Here is a 15,416-nt window from a genome sequence, read left to right on the forward strand (position 1 = left end):
TTCAATGTTAAAGGTTTTTGACAGGAGTTCCAATAGCAAAAGCTCCAATTTCTTAACTTTTTGAAACAGTTAGTTAATCAACATCAATTTCAATGAATGAATGAATGAAAATACTTTATTGCACCAAAACAAATATGACATACAAAATTTAGTAACTATAAAAGTAAAAAGTACAAAAGGCGGCCTTATCGCTACAAGCGATTTCTTCCAGACAACCTTTATTGTAAAACTATAAAACCAACGAATAATAAAAAACTATTGTTATCCGTAGCTATTAACATAATCTCCTATCAAGAAAACTCAGAAACTCATAGGTAGCAAACTTTGGTGGCAAATTGTCAACGATGCGTTTTATTTCCAAAAGCGCCAAGGCATATTCGCTACCAAAATTTTAAAATGCAACTCAACTAAAAACCCAGATACGTAAGTAAGCCGGGTCAATTTATACTAGCGCAGAGTCGAAGCGCATCGAAGCGAATTATTACAACTGAACATAACAAATTCAACCTTAACTCCAAAGCGTTAAAGCACTTTATTACTTCTGAGAATTTAAAATGGCGCGCGCATCCGCGCGAATTCGCGTCGATGCGCCGACCAACGCTGATTGGCCTCGCAGATGTAATGTATGCGTTACGCTCTGGAGTTAAGGTTGAATTTTCTGTGTTCAGTTATTGGGAATTCGCTTCGCTTCGCTTCGACTCTGCGCTATTATAAATTGACCCTTAGAGAAAAGTCTTATTAGTTGTCAGGAATTTAACATACTTCTCTGTCGCGTTTATTGAAATAAGACGTTATAAATTACTCATTCGGCAGAATTGAGTCAGGTCGTCGAGACAGCTGTTATATATTATGTTTCAGCGGCCAGTGGCAAGCAATCGATTACAGCGGCTAAATACCTTACATGTTATGAATAAAACATGGGTGAGATCAGCTCTTATCAAACCGTTTAGAGGTTTTTTACCTCTGATTGATCCTTATGCCGACGATATAAGCGTTACTTTCATTGAAATTCTGCTCTAAAATAATCCTGAAGGAGTACAAATTTAAAAAGATCGACCATTTATCATCATACCCGATACAAAGTTGTAGCAGATTAACAGCGCTCATTCCTGAATCGCGCCATTGTTGTTCCGGAAGTAGGAGGTTCTTGAAGAAGTTGTCAATACAACACCTTTTTTTTTTTTAACATGGGGAAATGCTTTACGCATCCCCGGCAAATTGGGATATCGGCCGGGGCATGTGGGACTGCTGTCTACCAACTAAAACCCCATGGTGTTCCACTCATCGCTTAAGGCAGAGTTGCGGGTACGATAGAACCTACCACAACACTACCAGCGTGTCAATACAACACCAGCTATTCTGGCCTCATAAATGACTAATCCTTGCTCGGTGGTAGGGTCTTCTTTGAGGCTCTCAAGCATCTTTAGGTTTAGGCTAACTTAAATCATGAAAAATTAGACCCCTAATTTTCATTCCAACTTGGAATGAAAATTAGGGGTCCGGTGTGCGAATTAAACTGATAAGCAGGTATTAAAGGCCGGCAACGCACCTGCAATTCTTATGGTGTTGCGAGTGTCCATGACCCGTTTTCTATCTTGCATTTCCATCATTAAAAAATATGTTTGTTTTTGGTTGTATAAATCAATTTTTACGTGTGGTGTTAGTATGAGAAAAGGATACAAAACGATTTTTAAATTAAAATTTTACTGCCGAATGACTTAAGCGACATGAGAGCTGAATATAAAATTAAAAATTAATAGCCGGATGAAGTAACGACTTATTTCATTATATGGCTTACTGTTTGTCGATACGGCTTTTAGTTTTTATTGATATTTTTAAGTAATGTCAATATTTTTACAAACACAAATTAAAAGCTCTTACTCGTAAGGTGACGCCGCGTTAAAGTAAAAAACCGTGTTGGATATGTTTTAGATTGCTTGTTTTCTATGAGAGGCCGGCCTAGCCTCTCAAAGAAAAGAAGCAATGGAACAGCAAAAAATGGAAAAGGCGTGAGCGACAAAATGGTTTTTGTCGCGTAATTTAAAAACCATAAATACATTTTATATAAGCTATGGGCAAATTAAAGTGTATGCTTGAACCAATCTATGTACAAATTTTAGAAGCTTAAATCACTCTCCTCTGTTGGCAAAATAGGAATCCCTTTTTTACAGAGGTCTTTTTGATTGATTATTCTGTGTTATAAAAGTTGACCAATCGTGTTATGCTATGGGTAATCCAAAGACAAAGACATGCTGGATACTGACAATGAACTTTAATTTCTTAGCTAAAGCTAAGCCATTGCTGAGAAAAATCGATATCGCTACAGCCAAATTATCAAGGCGTCGCATTAAATCTTTTAAGGTGGCTTCCGTTCCTTGCCGCAACGACTGACAAACATTCAAATAAAATGCCACTTTATGACCTAGGCTATAGGTTTCAATTTAACTCTACGTAACAAAGCAGCGGCGCGTTTGGTCGCTAGACCAATGTCAGTAGAAAATGAAACCTATAGCTTGTGTCATATAGTATCATTATAGTATTTGAATTTTTGTCGGTCGTGGTGACTCGCGTGAGTCGCGGTAAAGATCGGAAAGATAAGGTATCTTGGTAATAGAGCTTAGTAATAGAGAGGTAATAGAGCCGATCCTGATCAAGAGACAAACCAAACTATCAGCCGATAGAAAGTCTGCAGTCTGCCAATAGGTACAATTTATTTCAGATTCAATGTAGGTCTCCTGTTTGTTTGATTGTTACACGCCTTAGCAAACAATAACAATAACAATTTCATAGATGTATTGAACTAATTTTAATAAATGTAGTTTTAATCCCGGAAAATGTACGGTTCTCGCACAAACTTATATCGGCACAAGTTGTGGGTCATATCTACATAATACTTTATCTACTTTGCAAACACTTTTGCTCAAGAACTGCATTTAATAAATAACACATAGCAGTTAATTATAAATTAAAACAACAATTAAACAGTTTAAATCACGAAGACTCGCGACCTTATCTTACTCGAAAAAGCTTTCGGACCAATTATATGGATTTAAGACAACATGAGGTACTGTATAAGGACTTAACCTTAACCATTTAATGAACAAATAAAAATTTATTATAGTTCTGTCTCTTTTATTACAGTTCTGTCTCTTTCGGATGTTGTGCTCGTCAGTGTTGAAACAAGTTGAAAATGCCTAAAGGCTTCAGAAACACGCAACTCTTCATATTATATCAGCGGGGCTAAAATGGTCGCTTTGGAGAATCATAATATTACACATTATGAATCATAACATGATTTTTTATAAACGCAAAATGGTCACTCTTTGACGACCTCTGTGGCTCAGTTGGTGGGCTGGTAGGGAGTCGTGGGTTCGAATCCCGCCGACGGAACAAAAAGTTTTCAAAGTTCCTGGGTCATGGATGTGTATTAAATATGTGTATCATATAATAAAAATCTTAAATATATGTATAGTATAAAAGTATCAAATATATTTCCTTTGTCTGGTACCCGTAACACAAGTCCTTCAGGAACTTAGCACGAGGCCAGAGTCCAGACTGACGTAATGTGAAGCGTCCATAGATATTAAGGTACAGTCGCCATATTATATCGTCCCCTTTTTTTAAAAACGTTCTAAAAAATAAAATAAAATACTACAGTTATAAATCAAACATCAAACTTTAGCTTCACTATTCCTTTATTCTTAAAAATAATCAAAAATGCGTTTTCAGGAACGTTTTCAGGAAAAGTTTAAAATTAAATTTAACAAAAATACTCATATTTTCAACATTTATTTTTGGGCTCCTAATTCCGTCCCAGTAATATAAATATATTAAAGGGATAAATATAATATATTTATTTTTAGTATTTGTTGTTGTAGCGGCAACAGAATATATGTAACACAATTCCTGAAAATTTCAGAAGTCTAGCTATGATAGCTAGATAGTCGACTCGATTGTCCATATGTGCATCACTGCTGTGCCATATCTCACGGTATGGAGCAGAGGTGATGCACAATGTAGTCAAAATAGGTATCTTATATCTTTAAACGAGCAATTCTTGTATATATATATATATATATATATATATATATATATATATATATATATATATATATATATATATATATATATATATATATATATATATAATTGGAATCTCGGAATCGGCTCCAACGATTTTCATGAAATTTAGTATATAGGGGGTTTCGGGGGCGATAAATCGATCTAGCTAGGAATCATCGAATACCGAGCAAAGCTCGGTCAAATAGCTATTTGATAGCTAGCTAGTTATTATTTATTTAAACATAAAAGATAATTTTACTAACATAATTTATAAGCCTTTACTAACAAATGAGTCTATGTAACTTGATTTAATAAACTATTTCTATTTCTATTCTAGCTATACCGGTTCTTGAGATAGAGCCTGGAGACAGACAGACAGACAACGAAGTTTCAGTAATAGGTTCCCATTTTTACCCTTTGGGTACGGAACCCTAAAAAAACATATTTTTCTACAGTTTCAAGCAAAAAGAAGTGATATGAACGTTAGAGATCCATTTACTGTTTGAGATCCTGATACCGTATTGGGGACGATATTAGGTTCATGTAAGGGGACGATATTAAGCAATTTTAATTTTTTTTGGTTCATCTATTTAAACAAAAACCGTGTTATAATCTCAAAATGTTACTTAATCGATTAACATCTGAGGTAATAATAATTAGTTTTACAAACAAATTGTATCAATAAGTCAGGCATCTCAATATTTTATGGTATCCAAGCTACGAATAATAAAGTTTTTATTATTCGTAGTATCCAAGAATATTATTTCAATAAAAAACTTTTTTGATTTTCCAATTCCTGCCAGTACGAAAGGCGTGATGCCCTCACTTCTTCACAATGACCGACTGATGCAACTAGCTCCTAGCTCGTGCCGCTTAAGATAGATGGCAGTTTTTTAAACAAGTAGATATCGAAGGAGACGGAATTAGGTTTGGGGACAATTTGGCGACTGTACCCCTATTATTATTACTCTACTTGCAATTCATGTCTACGTCTACGTCGTACTAATATGACATTCGCCAGTTTGACAATTTTGACAATTCATTTGATGAATTGATCGAGAGGAATTGCTAAATGTGACCATTTTAGCCCCGCATTATAATACTTCTAAAGTTTGTCTGTCAGTCTGTTTGTGACCTTTTTACACTTAAGCCGAGAATCAAAGTATCTTACCATAATACTTGCACGGATTTTGGTGGAGGGATACTTTGATTCTCGGGAAAAAAGTACGGTTCCGGACGAAACGAAAAACGAAATTGCGGCGACACGGAGTTGCTACTATAAAAAGTGAATTTTTAAATTGAAGACGTAAGTGGATAAAGTGGCTAACTGACACTTTCTAACAAAAGGGCAATTACCCTTATTTTCTCTTAAGATTTTTACAAATTGGTAACTTATCTACTTCAGCACCTAGCTAATATATCTGGCTATATAGTAAATCCACATTTCTTTTATTTTAAGGGTGGGTTGCACCAACTTACTATAAGTACCTAACTGTAACTTTAACTATAAAATTAACTATAACTATAATGCGAAATGTCAAATCTTTGGTTAAAGTTAAAAATGGACGCCATCAAGACGCCATATTTAACCATATAGCTCGACAAGGCTTTAAATGAACGTGGCGAAAAAAGGAACTAACGCTGTCATCATACAAAAACGCCATTTTTGACAGTTCTCCTTTATCAGCAGCGCCCCCGACTACGTTCATCTAAAGCCTTGTCGAACCAGCAACAGACATCAGCTGTCAAATTCTGTGGTCAAAGTTAAGGTTAAAGTTAAGTTAGCCTTAACTATAACCATAACTTTACCTGTGGCCAATTAACCATGCCTCTGGTGCAACCCACCTAAATTATTTTCCCGGTCCTGGCCCCTTAGACAAAGTCCCTTTCGTTAAAAACAGTGAAGGAATTCGTTATCAAAATGTATGGGATTTGACAGTAGTCTTCGCAAGTGAAATGTCATTCAACGATGACTTACCTATGTCAAACCACATACATTTTGATAACGAATTTCGTCATCGTTTTTAACGAAAGGGACTTTGTTTAAGGGGCCTGACGCGTCTATTTATGCAAAAAACAAAAAAATAAATGCTACATAGCTACTTCATGATGAAGTCTTCATCCACAACATGAAATTATGTTTGTATATTAAGGTTATATTATTTCGTACCATAATCTAAATAAACAAACATTTAAATAAAACCTATTTCTATAAATAAACATTCGTAATTAGAATTTATCACATGGCTGAGAATCATACTAGCCCTAATTACTGTATATGGCGTGAAATATCACGACTAAACGCTTTTATCTGACAATTATACACTTCATTTTTTGCCGCTTACTGTAATCACACATAGACCTATAAGGTAGAGTTGGTTCTACGGAGGGTTCCGTAAAAATTAAAAAATAAATAAAGAACGGCTAACACTTTTTTACGATTTATGCATCAGAACATCACCGGAGGACTGAGGACATTTTAACTTTTTTTTTGCACCTCTCGTAGGCCACCATATTCGCTTTAAATCAAATATTTGCGCAATATTTTAGACTACGGTTACACGGTCAGTCTGGCATCAGTTCAGTCCATCAGTCTGAGACTGACGCCATCCAGAATTATGGCTGAAAAGTACACAATAATACAAAATAAGTAAAAATTATCAGTCCGACAATCAAACGGTCACACGATCATTATAATGACCAAACTGACGAACTGAACTGATTCCAGACTAACCGTGTGACCGTCCTTAAATCAAGTAGAGTAAAAGATACGTTTATTATGTTTTCGATAAGCAAAAAATAAAAATCAAAGATGTAAGTAGCACTTACAATAATATCAGCCGTTAATTTTGGGACTTTCGCATCGCAAGCGGAACTCTAAAACAAAAGAGCGTCGTATTCATTTCCCATGAATGGTAAGGACCACGGCGCTGATAATTTCAAGAATTTAGGTAATTATTTATGGAGATTTAATCATGAGATACGAGAAACAAGATTCCTGAGAGAGGTCGGAACTGAAACGGACACCATTAATTGGACCTCAAGTATGTTTCTTTATTTGTTCTGCTACCGTGTGCAGAAAAAAATCTCATTGTTGAAGACTACAATGTAATCGTAAAAAAACTAAAAGAAAATTCGATTGAAGAAGATTGTTCGGCAAAAATTTATGGGAATTGTTTGGTTTTTATGCACTTTTGGTTAGGAGTTGCCCTATTTTTGAAACGACGCGACAGTATTCAAAACGCCTAGTATGATTAAATGTATGACTCAGGAAACTTCAAAAATTTTAATTCCCTTGTTTCAAAAGCAAAAGGCCACCGGAGCTATCAAGGCATAAAAATAACAACACTTGTTAAATAAAATAATAAAGCATTAATGCACCTGCCACTTTCACCAATTTATCATGGATATCCAATCAATGGATGGAGTAGCCAACTAACATTTAACAACTAGAGCAATTTGAACGATCCTTGTAACAATGAAGTAGGTCGCCATCTAACTAATATATATCTAGGTATACAAAGAATTCATATTTATTTATTTAAAAAAAAACTTGAGAGGTGTCAAGGGACACCCGAATGGAACGAAGTTATTTCTTATGTTCAAAAAACCTGTATACATAATATATCGCTTGTTTGCGACAACGTAGTCATAACTCAAAAAACCGAAATTTTTAGTTAATAATACAGATAAAATCTGCGAAAAGAGTAGAATTTGCTTCAAAAACGACATTTCTCGCGATCGTTCATGTAAGAGCGAGACATAAGTTGTGACGATATATCGCTATCTCGCCCGTTTTGGTCCTTTGCTACGACATCGTCACTACTCAGTTGCGCCGCGGCAGTGTCAGTGGGTGGTTGTGCGTGTTTTCGTCAAGACCGAAATATTTCGAATTGAAACGTTGTTGATGATAAAGGTAAGTTGAATTTTCACTCTTACTTTTTTCTTGTAATGTCTTATTGCAAAATGTGACGATGTTGCTTAAAAAATGTCGAAGTTGAGCTATGTAAATATTTCGAGCTATTACTATATCGTAGAAAAAAGCTGATCTTATTGAAGTCAAACTTTGAATAAAGACGATATTGATGTTAAGCTAAGTGTCAAACTTTGATTGCCTTAAATTTTATTTTTGCTTATGCCATTTTAAAAATAAACAGTGACAATAATTATTTACTTTATTTTTCAACAAGTTGTTTTAGAACGTTATGTATGATAAAAATCAACTAACTAATTTGTTATATTTTCAGGTCATGTAATGATGGAGTCCAGGGGTAGGAAGATGCTAGCCTTATTAGAACGGAATAAAAATGATACTGTGGGCACCAGCGAGGAACAATGTACTTCGGCTGATAGCAGTACGTATTAGTAGTACTGACCTACCTACCCTTTGTGTAAGATGCTTAATATTGTTGTTTTAATTTTATGTCTTATCTTTCAGGTTCGAAAGGAGTTACCCAGACACCCAAAGAAAACAGCGAAGAAACAGATGTAACAAGACCTTCATTGAATGAAACCGGTATAATATGAGTGCCATTATTGTTGTTTTGCTAACCTTGTTTGCTGATTTAACTTAATTTATAATTTTATTATTGCAGGCTATGGTAATTCTACTCAAACTCATGTCAGTAGCAATTCTAGCAACTCATCAATTGATTCTTCAGACTCATCATCATCTGATTCGGAATCCTTTTGTGAAGGTAAGCTGTATTTACCTATTACCTACCTGTTGAATAATTAAATATAATGTAACTTAGGTAAATGCCAATTTTTTTTTTTCAGATAGCGACGACTCTATCTGAAAGGACTCTATCTATATAAGGATCCAATGTATATACCGCCCGAAAACCCAAGTCAAAACAACCACGATGAGTTACCTGTCGACGAAGAAAACGAAATGTTGTGTGTCTTTGATAGCTCTATACAAAATTTGCCCTCGACCTCGGCTCCAAATACGACTAATACTTCTGCAAGGCCGTCTACTTCCAGAGAAGGGAGAATCCCAACGAGCCCTGCTGTGAGTCCTGAAAAAAAGAGAGGAAGAAAACGCAAGCGTGATGAAGCACAATGGAAGAAAAATATTGCCAAAAGATTACGAAACACAGGAAGGCTTATCAGACTACAAAAAAGAAGATCAGAGAGGAGAGAAAAATTAAAGAACCTTATGGAGAAAAATGTAGACTAAAATGTGGGTCTAAATTCACGGAAGAAGAAAGAAAAACATTGTTTGAAAACTTTTGGGCATTGGGTGACAATAAAAAACAATGGGAATATATTTCAAGGAGCATGACTGTTATTACTCCAAAATACCGATACGTCCGTGAAGGTGGAACGAGAAAACCTCGACAAAAAAATAGTGCATTCCATCTGAAATTACCCAACAAAACAATAAGAGTGTGCAAAATGTTCTTTAAAAACATCCTATACATCAATGACCGTCCAATTCGAACTGTTTTGGAGAAACAAGATAAAGTTGCCAATTGTTTGTTAGCTGAGGATAAGCGCGGCAAACATGACAACCACGCACACGTCGATGAAGCCATAAAAAAGGAATAAGGGAGCACATAGAATCTATTCCCAAGATAGAATCCCATTACACTCGTGCTAATACTAGCAAAGTTTATATAGATGGCAGCAAAAGCATCGCAGACATACACAAAGATTATGTTGAAAGCAAACAAAAGCAAAATCTTCCTTTTGGCAATTAAATTCTGTTTTACAGAATATTTACACAGGAATATCTCTTTTTTTCTTTTTTTTGAATTTTTGTTAGATTTACTAAATAAAAACCTGATTCCGAGATAGAATCTCGGAATCAGTCTCGAAATCGCTCCATTTTATAATGCTCTTTAAGTATTCTACAAGATATCTACATTTACCTATTTTTTCTAGAAAGTTTATAAAGATATGATATTAAAACAAAAGGCTGTATTTCTAAAGTTGATCTCGTTTCTAGTTCCTAAACTAAAATTAAGACTATGTGTCTTAACAATACTGACTGTAGATTAAGTTATTGATTGGTTTTAATTTAGATTGTTTTTGTGATGAGAGTAAGTATTGAATAATGACTGTAGTAGTTTTATTTTTTATTGTTGTTCAGTTTTGTTTCAGTAACAAGAAACAAGATCATCTTGCTTATTTAGGTACAGGACCTAAGTAAGCAAGTTTATTTCGTTTCTAGTTAACTAAGTAAATAAGTTGATCTCGTTTCTAGTTCCTAAATTAAACTTAAGACTATGTGCCATATCAATACTAACCGTGTAGTGTGTACTAAGATTGTGCATCACATAAGTTTTGCGTTTTTTGATTTGTTTTATTTTAGATTATTTTTTTTGTAATGAGAAAAAGCAGTTGTCTATTTTGGTTTCCATAATTATTTTATTTTATTTTAATAAAAGTTTTGTTTCAGTAATGACTTTTCTTGTTTTATTTATTCAAATTATGAAAAAAATTGCTCATACAACGACATAAGTCAGAATAGTACCAAAATATATTAAATTCTAACAGCAACAACGTCATAAGTGATTCCTCGTCACATTTACTTGTCAATAAGTCATTATAGGTATATAGTAGCTAAAAAAACTTAGATAATAACATTTATTTACGAATCAGGCAACATTTTTTGCAAACTAATGTTCTTCAATAGCTGATAGTTACCAAGTTACGTACATCTGAAACTTTTAAATGGATTTTCTGCAAATTCGTCTTTTTTTAGTAATGACTACCTTGTCGCAAACAAGCGATATGTTATGTCATATATACTCAAAAAAATATATTAAAACAACGCTGGTTTTATCGCTGTTTATTCTTAAACTGTTTATTCTCAAAAAATGCCATCTAGTTGACGCACAGGAACATTATCAACGCCCTCTGCCCCTACCATGCAGGTACTAATAAAAAAGTGTCGAGATCAAATATCGTTTTGTCTAGCCTCCTTTATGCCGAACGCGCGATAAGGAACATCGTTCCAAAATTAAAGCCTCCATTTATGCAAAAAAACGTCAGTTTTCAAATAGTTAGTTACCCACGTCATCCACCCATGTCTTCAATTGAAGCACAAGAAAATGTTTCGGCAAAATCAATGGAAACTATAATTAAAGTGTGACCTCACTGGACACTCAAATTGTCTTAAGTTTCAAGATTAATAAGCACTCGAGTATCAAGAACATGTCAAATGTCATCTAAAATGGACTTTCGATAAAAATTCTGGTGGTTTTATCACGGTTTAAAAATGTCACTGGTATTGATGAATAAATAATTAATGTATGATAGAACATCATTACCTCATATAAAACCGGCGTGACAACTGCCGCGGCCGTAGTGTTTTGCTTAATGACTTAGTAAGCCTAAGTAGTAGAGTTTAGTTAGAGGCTTAAAATTATATCAACACTTAAAACTCGTATGTTAATTGTTAAACCTCATCTTATTAAAATTATTGATCGAAAGAAGATATTGTGATAGTCTTTTATGTGTTTAATTTTCGTATTTTTAACCGACTTCTAATAATCGGAGGAAGTCTTCTTTTTCGTCTTTTGTCAAACGACTCTTTACTTTTGGAATTTTTCATGAAATTTAATTTAATAAGTAATAAGTATTATAAAAATAATATTTTATTTAATATTCGATTAGTTGAATCCCTTATTAACCGTATTAAGAGGTGTGAAAGCCTTCATTAAGATTTTAAGCGTTCTCGACAAATTAAAGTTAATTTTGTCGATTGTTATCTTTATGACTTAATGCAAGATATCTCAGAACATAATCTATAGCATTTTATGGGCTTGTTCTTGTGTATAATAATACTTATAATATAGAATATTTAAGGTTTTTATGTAAGGGTTTTATCCGTTTTTCGTAATACAAGGAGCTAAATACGAAGCTCTTAGGACCTCTGATCTTGAGTTATCACAATATTGGACAGGGCAGTGTCCCGTCGGTGACTGCTGCTTCGCATGCACTCGGCTGTGACAATGTCATCTTAAAGTGACATGGCCCTTGTAGTTCTGAACTAATGTAACGAACTGACAACTGACAACAAAGCTGCGTATAATACCTCTACTCATCATTGGCCTTTACTGTGTCAGACGATTTACGGCGTATTAGTCTGTGTTACAGCTCTTTCCATGGCTGTGCAAGCCGATACGTTAGCGACATAGGCGGCCATAGTAACGACAGGAGAAATTAGAGGTCGATGGTACAGAACACTGACTTTTACTTTTCCCTTTTTTGGCCTTAAGAGTTTGGAACCAGGCATCATCGCAAAATTTGCTACCCTCCATTATCCGTTTGCGCCAATCTGTTCTGCGATTTGGAATTGATACCTCTACTAGATAATGAATATTATATTTAAATTCGAAAGTGTTATCTGTCACCTCTTCACGCCCAAACCGCTAAACCGACTGGGTAAGTATGGAGATTCTGCCTTGTGGATTATTGTTATTTTAATTCTACCTTAGCGATCTGAAACCTTATACTCTTACTAAAACCATGTTTTATTTTTTACTTTAACTTTTGATAATTAAGAACCATTTTAAAAATAGACTGTTAATTATATGAGCAATCACTCAATTTTATTTTTGATCAATATTATTTACAATATTATGAGTAATTATAGCGTGGAACAGTTTACCTTTATTGAATTATTTAATTACTGTGCACGAATATTACTTAAAGTATTATGTAATGACTTGTAATAAAGGTAGTAATTAAGAAAATAATAATATGGTACTCTACCATAACAGCGGTCGGCAACACGTGGCCGGCGAACGCCTTACTTGCGGCCCGTGAATGTGTTATGAATAAGTTATACTCGTATGACGTATCAAAAACAGTGTTTTCTAATATTGGCAGTAGTATTTGCCTCTTGAGGCGGGGATTAATCTCAATCCAAAACGATAACCTTGCACACAACCAAAGACCAAGCGTATACGCATCGCAATAAGATTCTTTTAGCTTAGCATAAAACTGTATAGTTACTCGGGCGGATCATCTATATTTTTCATGTTTTTTTTTTAAATATCTTTGGAAATAAACATTAAGAAACAAAATTGTTCGGTTAAGGAGATTTTAATATAAGTAGATTTACTAACAATTTATTCAAATAAAATATATAATTATCCTAGTTAATACTTATATTTCGATGAAATAGATTTTTATCGGAGGTGAGATTGTAAATTAATTACAGCCAAAGTATTACGTTTTATTAAAATGTTTATGGTTTAAGGTATTTTGAATATTGTGCTTTATATCTCATATTTTTTAACACTTCGTTATTATATTGGAACTAGGTAAACCGGGAGTCACGGAATAACAAATGGGGGCTTAATAAATACGTCCTTAAGGCGAGGCCTTAAGGACGTAGCTGTTTGTGTCATTTTATAACAAACACTAAACTTATTTCCCTTCATTATGTGTAGGTATACTGAGCTTCTAGGGTTAATAATACGAGTATGAGACCTGCGGCCCGCCTTTAGTTTGTTTTGCCACCTTGTGGCCCTTACGTGCCAAAAGGTTGCCGACCGCTGCTCTATACGGTAGTACTTGTCATTATAGACATGTAGCTATTATTGCAATGTTTTCACGCTAGAGGCAGCACCAGCATTCAGCATTGACAGTAAACCATAAAGTTAATATACCTAGCGGAATAGAGAAACAAAGGCCTCAGCAAGCGATATGTCACTATCAGTAACACTGCGTGGTAAAAAGAGACGTGTGAGCAGAATTCCTTTTTTTGACGTCCAGTCGGCACATATCGAATCCGTTAATCAAATATTCGGAGCGTGCGAAGTGGGTGGAGGGGGTAAAGAAAGCGATTGCCACGCTTGCCGTGGCAAAAATATGCAACCAAAGGGGCTCAGTTAGTAGTCAAACAAACTTGTCAATCTTGTTTTGAAATTTTTAGAAATTGGTCTTAATGGGTTTTGTATCGTAAACTGCAAAAATAACAGCAAAAATAGGTAGTCAGCATACAAATTTAATGTTTTTCCTAAATCCACTAGGAAATTAGATCAGATAGCTGCTGTAAAAATGAAAAAGTATGTGATTCGATATAACCTAAAATTGCAGTATCAGTCAAGTCAATTTTATTTTAATTGCATTTTATAAAGATATTAATTGAGTACCTAACTATTGTTTTAGTGTTGATGAATGATGGACCACCATGTTCTCCAAAACCCGACGACAAAACTTGCAATGATAGTTTCATAGAATCCAAAGTATCAGGTGGAAGAAACAGTGACTCACAAATGACGATAAACCAGATACCACATCTGGTTTAACTGATCTTTTAGAAGCTGGAGATAGAGTTTCAATGAAAAAGGTTTTTCAAGTAAGCAAGTCTTAGATGAAAGGGGTAAAAAAGTTAAAATTATTATGCCCCCATTTTGAGCAAAACAAAACGAGAGGACTTGCTCGCTGATATTGCTCGAGTAAGAATCCATATTGAAGTGATTGAAAGCAATGATATGTTACTATTTTAGAAACTCATTGACTGAAAGTGTATTAATGCAAAAACTCAGAAACATGAAGAATGTTTGCAGTGTTTTAGTAAATTTATAGACTCCGATTTTCTTCCAGAGTATTAATGTTGTAAAAAATAAATAAAAACAAGATTTTTAAAAACATTAAGTACATTTATTTTTTTCAAGTATAAAGTATTGCTTGTATTTTTGTTACTGATTAAAGCAGCAATATTATGTTTGCACTTGCCGCTCTGGTTATAAACGCAGCTGCATTTTACTCCAGCAACAACCGACCATTATTATCTATCTGTAAGAATGAATTAAAATGTTTAGACTAGCTTTATCCAAATGATTAGTTACGTTTTTGGTTGGTTCATTACTTACGTTTGAACTCGTTTTATAGGGTGCTAACCTTTTTTTTTATAATATAATATCATAGGGTGCTAAAGTCACCGATGTTCAACGAATTATATTGGCTCGTATTAAATAACATTGCCATTAGTTCTTAGCTCTTCTACATCCCTTATATATCCTGCTAACACCAATTTATTTGAAACTTATTGAGTGTTTTACAGTCTCAAAACCATTTTTTATGATTATATATATTTTATTTGCTTTAATATTAACAAAATAAACAAACTCTTGTTGTTTATTTTTTGACTCACGCCCCTAAGAGCTGGCGCGCACTACGACTTTTTGTCACGCGATTATTTTACCGACCGACCAAAATTCAAATAAAATGTTACTTTATGGAATAGGCTACAGATTCCATTTTCTACCGACATTTGTCTAGCGACCCGTGCTGCCGCTGCTTTTCAATGGCGTAGAGGAAAATGAAATCTATAGCTTTTGTCATAAAGCGGCATTTTATTTGAATTTGTGTAGGTCGATAAAATAATC

General features: G+C 34.3%; 1 protein-coding gene and 1 long non-coding RNA gene across 4 annotated transcripts in view; both read left to right on the forward strand.

Annotated features, from left to right (window-relative positions):
- Positions 1–15,416, forward strand: part of LOC121735255 (cGMP-dependent protein kinase, isozyme 2 forms cD4/T1/T3A/T3B) — a 177,052-nt gene that overhangs the window by 81,270 nt on the left and 80,366 nt on the right. The gene's annotated exons all lie outside the window — the stretch shown is intronic.
- LOC121735258 lies at positions 7,697–9,164 on the forward strand. 2 transcript variants are annotated; one of them, XR_006036827.1, is made up of 4 exons: positions 7,697–7,978; positions 8,310–8,417; positions 8,501–8,578; positions 8,842–9,164. It is a non-coding gene; the product is annotated as an uncharacterized LOC121735258 (long non-coding RNA). The 2 variants fall into 2 exon arrangements; XR_006036828.1 differs by lacking the exon at positions 8,842–9,164 and adding an exon at positions 8,658–8,708.

This window comes from Aricia agestis, chromosome 17, assembly GCF_905147365.1.
Source record: "Aricia agestis chromosome 17, ilAriAges1.1, whole genome shotgun sequence".
Classification (NCBI taxonomy): Eukaryota; Metazoa; Arthropoda; class Insecta; order Lepidoptera; family Lycaenidae; genus Aricia; species Aricia agestis.